Genomic DNA, 8,882 nt, shown 5'->3' with positions numbered 1-8,882 from the left:
ATGAAGGGGATAAAGGCAGCAGGACCAGCTCTGGGCTCAGATTTCCATGCAGAACAAAGCCCATCAGAAGGTAGAGCACATTGTGGAATGAAACTGACAGGTCAGGCTGAGCTCAGATATGCTCTGGTGTGGGGCAGGAGGGAGCAGATGTGAAAGAAAAGTAAATCTGCTCCCCAAAACCACTATCCAGCTCACTATGCACTACTATGAAACATTAAAGTCCCTCTCCCTGCTCATGTCCTCACCTCCTCCCAGCTTTGCCCCCCCAGGTCCCTGTTACAACCTGCCACTGTCCCTCTGGGAGCCATGTGGGGACAGCAGTGACTGAGAATTGCAGCTGCATGGTGCAATTCGACTGCAGAGCTGAGAATCCCTTTTGGATTTCCCATTTGTTTCTGTGGGTATATTCCAGTTTAGTCATCCAGCTAGCAGCTTTGGTGGAGGAACATTCCAACACATGGCAGTCAAGGATACCCCTGCTGAGACATGTTCCAAATGTCCCCAAATTAAATGATAAATGTAAAGAGTTTAGATACAGTCCAAAGGACATGGAACCCCAAATCCTGAGTCTGTTGTTCTTGGCCTTTCGCAGTGACCTAAAGGCAAGCCAGATTTTTATGAGCGTGATTGCTAAACCAAAATTGACTGGAGGTGTTGCCTTAGGCCCAGCTCTGACAGATTTCGGGCACAAACATTCCCTGACAGTGAAAAAGCCTTTTCAGGTGTCTCAAGCCAGGCATCCCAAATCAGTGACTGCTTTTGAAACTAAAAATGTAGGTCTGGGAGCCCATTCCCACTAAGTCTTGTTTATGTGAGTGCAGAGCTACAATGGACTGCTTGTCTGTGTAATGGCCAGACTCTGAGTAAGGATTTGCAGACTCAGGCTCCTAATCACAGTCAGTGGAATCCTAGTTCTAATGAAATCAAGGGAAATTTCCCTTTGACTTCAGCTGGGACCTGGGTTTCACCTCCTGTGTTCCCACCTACAAAACGTGATTAAGCAAGCTGCTTTCTTCACGATAGTGTTTGGAGGCTGTAGTCATTATTGGATATAAAGAATGATTTTATTTCTTGGGGTGGAAGCTGCTGTTGAAATCTAAAACATCGTTAATCCAGCTTTTTAAGTCCTGTTGCTTCTTGAGCATTTTGCAAACAAGCAAACATAGTGCCTGAAGCTCCCCAAAATAAAATAACTTCACCTTTAGCACTTGAACTTGGAAGTACCATATGTCATCCTGGGAGTGCAAAGTCTGCTTTTCATGAGCTGCAAAAACTCCCTGGGGGAGATCTGGGGACCGCCAAAAGTTCTTTGGGGGACTCTCTTTTGTACTGAAACCAGGGAAGTCTCAGCGGGCTTACCCAGCTGCTGGAAATTCTTCCACAGACACTGATGTGCAGCGCTGTTCCAAAACAAATATCTGCGAGTCCCACACTTCATCCATCTGTTTCGCATTTCAAGGAGTTAGTGTTCCACACACAAGTGTGTTAAGAGACTGAGAGACCAAGCTGGACCAACAAAGGCTCATTAAAGAAGGGGGGGTGGAGGGGGGAAAGGGAAAAAGGAAAAAGGAAGGAAAGATAGAAAGCAAGCTATTTTCCAAATATTTTATACAGAGCCACTGGGCAGGGTTAGAATGGAGCTGGAAAGGCCAGTGAGAAATCAAGTGATCTCTCCTCTGAAACCCCTCTGAAATATAAAATGTTAAGTTCCAGTTCAGAACAATACAGAGACCTCAAGCAGAAGCACATTAATGTCCGGGGATAGTACAAGTCAAATTTTTCCCTGATGTCTAATCAACTGTATAGCAGTTGTACCAGGAATGAAGGAGGCTGCAGGTTCCTATCACTTGACCTGTTTTCTGCTACATTTAAAGTCATAAAAGATAGCTGGTGCTGACCAATAAAAAAAAAGAAAAAAAAACAAAAAAGAAAAACAGGGGCATTTTTGTAGTTCCCTATGTCTGATCCAAACTCTTCAGACTTCTGGAAACCTAAGTGAACTGCTACGCAGCTTTTGTTTTCTGTAATTGTCCCCCACACAGTGCACTGTGGGGACTGCTGAATGCATTTCATACATTTTTTGGCAGCAGCATTCCGTGTTGTGTTAAGGGTTCATTAATCTGCTTGCCACTAGGCCCCTGTGAAAAGAGGAAATTGTTTCACACTTGCTGAAAGACCGAGAAAAGAGTTTAGAGAGGAAGGAGAAACAGATTAAATGGGAAATACAAGCAATGGAGAGACAGGTTTGGGGCAGTGCTTTGTCACGTCTCGGATCGTACAAAGGCTAATATGTGAACTCGGGGAATGCGACAGACTTTTGTTCAGGGAAACTGTGCTACTGTGTCATTAATTAGCCCAAGACAGGAGATTTGGCTGCAGCTCATCTCTGCGCAGAGTATGTGAGCTGAAACAATCAGGGCCCATTTCCAGGCTAGGATGGCAAAGGAAATGAAGGGGGCGTAAGAAAGATATTTGTAAAAGGAGCAGGGTTTCAGTAAACTGAAATCATGAATCAAAGAAACAGTAATTTCAGAGGAGAGAGGCCAGTGGGCTGTGGAAGAATTATTTTCCTGAGAAAGGTAGGGTGGCACTGGCCCATGCCATGTCTGCTGAGTGATGCCCAGCAGCACGAATATGTTCACCCAATTAACTCAGTCTGGACTCGCTGTGTGGTACCCAAGGCATTCCTGCAGACAAGGCTTAGAATTAAAACACCCTCAAGGCCTGGAGATACATTTCATCTCCCAGTATGCTTTCTAGACCTTCATCGAAACTCCCTGGCACCTAAAATGGTTGGAAAAAGCAAGGAATACTCAGGTTTCACACTGCTGTGGGAGTGTTGGATGGATGGAAGGAAAGACCAGGGGAAATGTCCTCCCAACCTGATTTAAACCTTGTGGTTACCTAAGGACAGCAGCAAGTCCTCTGCAGAGACAAAAGCAAGAGCAAGAGCTGTTATTGGCACTTTTCATGGCAAGCAGGTCTTGGGGAACAGTCCTCTGGGTCCTACAGATTTGGATGCCTTTGGCATATACATAAGGGTTTCAGGATCAGGGCCAGTTCTGTGCTGAAGCAGTGAGGATCAGGCATGCAGCAATGATGACATACAGTGTTTTTACAAAAAAATAAACAAACCACTGTAGTTTGAGTTTACAGGTCTATCAAGCATCCCCCTAAACATGAGCAGAAGTTCCGATAAATGGTTTCAGCATTACTTCACACAAAAATGTGATAACCAAGATGGGCTTTAGTTTTTCTTTGTGATTATGAACTGGTTAGGCAAAGCAAAATTTGAAAATAATATAGATTGGAATAATCTACCTTATCTGAACTATAAAAATAAAAATACAAGACTGGAGTTGTTGAATAAATTATTAGTGCAAACCAACCCAAAAAAGGAGCTTCTTCCTTTGCTTCTCCTGAGCTTTAATAAAAGTTAACTGATTGCACTGGCCAGATGGCAATAAGTTTTGCAATATCAAGTTCGATGTGTTTTAACATTTTTGGCTGGTTCTGAGTGCAATCACCTCTTGCAGAGAGACATTTGGACTCTACCCATAGCTCAGCTGCTCGGAAACAAGATCAGACATTGTTGACTAAGAAGCACCAGCATTTAAAATTTCACCTTGTTCTTACATTACAAGGTAGTTTGGTTGGTACCTCTGCAGAAGGAGAGGATGTTTTCTTCCAAGTTCTAGTAAACATCCCTGCCTTGTCTTTTTCATTCCCCAGTGCCTTGCCTGTTTGACAGTGCTTGATTTGTGCATGAAGGTACAGGAACATGAGGTGGGCAGATGTACTTGCATACTGACGTTTCACATAGCATTTGGCGAGACACATTGCTCATCCCTGGAGTGGCCCTTTTCTTTTTTTTTTTTCTTTTTTTTTTTCTTTCCCATTGGTGTTTCATGGAAATTTGCAGCAGGCCAAATGAACAGGAATAACCCATGACATTATGCCTCCCACCAGTGAGTCACTGCTGGTAGAACTGGGATGGAGCCGTGAGCTCCTGTACCACAAAGGGGCTTATAGTTTCTCAGATACTTGATTGACTACTAAATGAATGGCAAGCACTTCGTTTTCTGCAGTGTGCCATGATTAATTCATCTTCTTCTCATACCCCCACTGTACGTGTTGTAGTGGGCTTCATTCATGAACAGAAAAAGACCTGAGTAATGCTCCCTTACTCACAATTTTGTTTCTCCATAGAAGGTCACAAAATATACCATGGCTGCAGGTGGTCTTATGTAAACAAAGCAATCTGGCCACAGTTCAAGGCTCAGCAATATAATATTGTCAAGTGATCATTTTGTTGAAATAGTTGGATGCCTATAAAACATCTGCAAATGCTAAATTTAAAATACAAATAAAGCCCAAAGTTGGAAACTCCTCAGACTTCTGGTGAAAACATTGTTTTGTAGAACACAGCTCTCCTGTCCCATGTAAATCTAATGCTGAATGTGGACAAACAGCTTAGTTCCTGATTGTGCCAAGAAAATGGACTTTCCATGGGTGCAGAGCTCTTTTATTCCTACAGGATCATAACCCAGCTTGAGATGGGAGAGCAATAAAAATCAGTTTGGGAACTGAGGGGAGAAGGCTCAGGGTGATATTCTTTCAGATTGTGAAACTTGAATTAAACAGAAGAATGAAATCATCTCTCTGTTACTGATTTAGCTCTTGGCTGAGACATTAGACCCTGTCCTGAGAAAAGTCCATAAATGGTATCACCCCAGGAGAGAAACGGTGAAGGCATTGAGTCATGGGGGTGCTCATCTGAGACAGAGGTCCCTGCTGACTTCCTCATGGCCCACAAAGGGACAGTCCTTGACTGCTGGAGCACAGGAAGATGAAAATGCCACCTCAGTCTGTCCCACACTTGTCTGTTTAACTGTGATGAAAAGCAAAGGGACAGATCCAAATCTCCCTCAGCTCAGCATCTACCTGCTTCAGACAAATTGAGGGCTTGCAGCAGCACGGCATCTGCTGAAGGAGCAGTGGGAACTGAGGGAGAGAAAAGTCAGGAGCTGGGTGATTTAGGAGGGTACAAGATCTTCCACAAGAAAGGGCTTAAAAGGGCAGCTGCCACCTCACCTTACCCCAGAGATGAAGTATAATATAGTTACAGCCTCCCACTAGGTAGACAGCAGGAGCCCTTAGGTTTTGGTTTAGCACTTAGCAAATCTGAACTGGGGGAGGGAAAAAGAAGGGAATGGGGAAAGGATTTTATACATATTTTTCCATGTTTGCTTTTCAGCCCTGATGACTTTTCAATTAGCACCCTTGCTCACATTTCCCAAGAAAGGCTTAGTGCTGTATGCCAGGGGTTAGAGAGCCAGGCAGGGCTGCTGCTCTCAGCGTATCCCCAGCAATCTGTACTGCTGAGGAGACACCGAGCATTGTAACAGCAGGTGGTGTTGCAGGTTAGGAGTGAGCTGCAGAGCAGAGTTTTGCTCAGCTCTTGACTGCACAATGCCTGGCTCCAAACACTGCTAGCAGTCTCCGAGGCCCTGTCTGAGCCGCAGCTTGAGCAGCGCTCGCTCTCGCAGCTGCGCTGCCTTCAGAACTGTCGGCCCTTTCCTGGTATGGTTTTGCTATCCAGCTTTGCAGCCTGGGATTTCTCTAACAATTGCGTGAGCCGAAATCACGCTCTTGACTGTCCCTCTGGGTAATATGTCACTTAATTGGTTAATACGCTTATAATATATTTAAAAGTCGTAGTGGGTGTGGACACAAATGGCTTTGAAAAACAGCTTCAAATGCAATTATAAGCCTTATTAGCTTTTAAAAGAAAGAGGGGAAAAACATTCCCTTCTATGTCTGGCACAGGTGGGAATGATCCTGTAGATAGGGCAAGAAAGGCCTTTGGCATTTTTACCGCGGCACCAAGTCATTGTTTCAAGCAGTGTGTAACGAGCATTTTCTCCTCTGGGCAGCCCTCAGCAAGGTTGGGTGATGTGATGCCAGGTTTCCCACATGCTCTGCTGCTGGAAGCACCTTTTTTTCCCTGTGGCTCCCGTGAGGGTGAGCCGTGGGCTGTGAAAAGTGGGCAGTGTCTGAGGGCAGCATCCTCCTGGGAGCACCAAGACTGCCACTGCTGTGATGCTGAGCCCCCCAGCAGCCTGGGCACTGCAAAGTGTTTTATCTGCTGTTCCTGTGGGCATCTCCCCCAGCTCCCATTGGCTGTCCCTGAGGAGCAGTGCTGATGCTCACAGGGTCAGGCAGGGCTGGGGCAGCACTCCTGCAGCCAGTGCATCACTCCTGCTCTCAAACAGGGCATCTCATAAGGCACAGCTCTCCTATGACAGCTTTCATAAACGGATAAATAACCAAATTCTCTACTCCCAGTTACTAGAAAAGTGATGAGGGCTTACCTGAATTTTCTAGAAGTGTAAATGTCCCTCAAGTATTAAGCAAATATTGCTTCCCAGCAGCCTACAGACCCTGCTGCCCTACAGATGCATACAATTCACATCTTGCATGAGGAAAACATACACATTAATGATATATTCAAACTGTAACAAAGCAGTTAATTCATTTGCTAATACATCTTTTCTGCTTTAGAGCCTATAAAGTAATGAACATTTAATGACCTATTCATTTTCCTAAGAACTGCTGCATGGCACGGTGGAATCAATACAAAAGATGACCATTTTCACGCATCAGATAATCTTATCTACAAGGTTAAGATAATATTATGTTAATGTTTCCTGCATTATCTTGCATGCTTTCGACTCCTTTGAGAGGTATTCATTTGGTTTTAGCAGATTTTGCAAGCATTTTTGCTTCCTGGATGATTTCCGTTTCATTTTAACTTTACAATTAATCCCTGCGCTTAGTCAGTTCCAGCAAACAGTAGTGAAAAAACAACAAATAAATAAATATTTTCTTTAAAAAGAAAGCAAAGCAACAATGCAGGCAAATGCTGTATTTGATCTGCTTTAACCTCCAGTTTACTCAGTAAAGATGAACCAGAGCATACAGCAAAGAAAGGCCAAGCTGCAGCTGAAGTATGGCTCTTGAACTGCCTTCTGAGTGCTTGCTGTAGACAATAATTGAACCTAAATTAAAACCAAACAAAAACAAAATAAAAACTCTTCAGACTATCATTCCTCTCAGCCTTCAGTTTGCTCAATGCCAGGCCTGGAAGGCATGGAGGTGATGCCATCCACACGTGAATCCTGTCATGGCAAGGAACATACCCCCTAGGAAAACTCATCCTCCAGTTCCCCCTGAGCCAGCAGCGGAGTCAGAGGTGCACCATGGATTTAGGGTGGTATCCCAGGGTGTGCTCTGGGGCATGGCTGTCCCAACACATGGCCACAGGGAAGGGTACTGGGCCAGCACATGTCTGGTACACTGAGCAAGGCTGCAACTCCTCCCTGCCAGCAGTGACAAATACACCTAGAACTGGCACTTGGTGTGCCCCACGCTGGAACGCCGAGGTGTGACCAGAGCCCTCACATGCATTCATGGTAGCTACATAATAAGCACATTTAGGAGTCCCTGAATACTCATTTGCTTCTCTAAACACAACCATGAGGCTAGTTATGGTCTGTTGGGTCAAAACACATTTTTTAAAAGTCCCTAAGCACTGATTTTATCGGTACGCCTCAACAGCACCAACAGACATGCCTCTAATGCACTGGATAAATACATTAAAATGCATTAAAACACATTAAAACATCTCTGACCAACATTGTAAGGAAGGTGCACATGAGGCTGTGTGCAATAGCTGGGCTCCACACAGCCCCAAGCCCTGCTGTTGACTGTGAAAACAAAGGGTGTTTGCACCACAGCCACCTCCACATTCCCTGGGCTCTGGATGAAACCAAGCCCAGACAGAGCCCCATCTCTGCTACCAAAGCAGAGTTAAACATCACCATTCCCAGCTCAGTGTGTCCTTCTTTGTTTAGTGGATTCTTCCTGCAAGTAGCACCCAGGTTTGGGAACACGGGCAGGCACACAGGTAGGGTCCCAAGGAGGGGCTGGCATTTCCACGGGCTGCTGGCTCCAGGCAGCTCCCCTCTGCTCTGTGCAGCTCTTTCATACAGCAACCCAGGAGAAAGAAACACTTGTAAAAACTGGAAAAAGAGCTGGCAAAGCCAAAGAAACCTTTGGGCAAATGAGCTGCTCAGGTTGGTGTTTTTTGTACTGGCACAGCCTGTTTCTCAATTCTGTTCTTTTGGAGTGTGTGTTGCCTACCATCTCTGACCAAGTCTTTAAATGTTATTCCTCTAAAACAAATAAACAGTTTTATTATGAAATGAATGCTGATACTATGTTTTTCATGCTGAATTCCACATCAAGGTGTCACGGTTTGCTGGTTTTGAAGACATGAATGCATTCCCACCGCTGCCCAATGCTGACAACTCTCCAGTTTTCTACTGGGTTTTGCAGTCCTGGGTCTGCTTCTTTTCTCCCTGAACGCCTGAAACCCCCTGAGCTCAGCTTTTGGTCTGGCTTTGCCTTCAGTCTCTGGGATGGTACTGAAAACCCTGAAAATAAGGGTTGATCCAGTCCTACAGCTCCAAAAGCAGTGGATAAACATAAAGAACAGCAGATGTTGCTGTTTCATGAGAAGGAGAAAAACATGCATGCCATCAAGGAGACACAGATATTACAGAAACAATGGAAGGAAAAATTAGTCTGTCATTTTGTCATGAAAGTTATTTTTCTTTCTTTAATTGCAAAACACACTGAATTTTTTCTTTTACACGAAGACTGCAATTATGTTTCAGGGTCTTGCTGTAGTGTTTAAGAGTAATAGGCTGGAATAGTGTTACTACCTATTGGTAAAATAAATAAATATTTATTTTTAAAAATATTTTTGCTTTGTTTTAACTTTGCACAATGAGGAGAGGAGAGGAGACTCGAGGAGA

Source organism: Parus major, chromosome 6 (assembly GCF_001522545.3).
Source record: "Parus major isolate Abel chromosome 6, Parus_major1.1, whole genome shotgun sequence".
NCBI lineage: Eukaryota > Metazoa > Chordata > Aves > Passeriformes > Paridae > Parus > Parus major.
The sequence above is the reverse complement of the archived record's forward strand: the minus strand, read 5'-3'. Positions refer to the sequence as shown.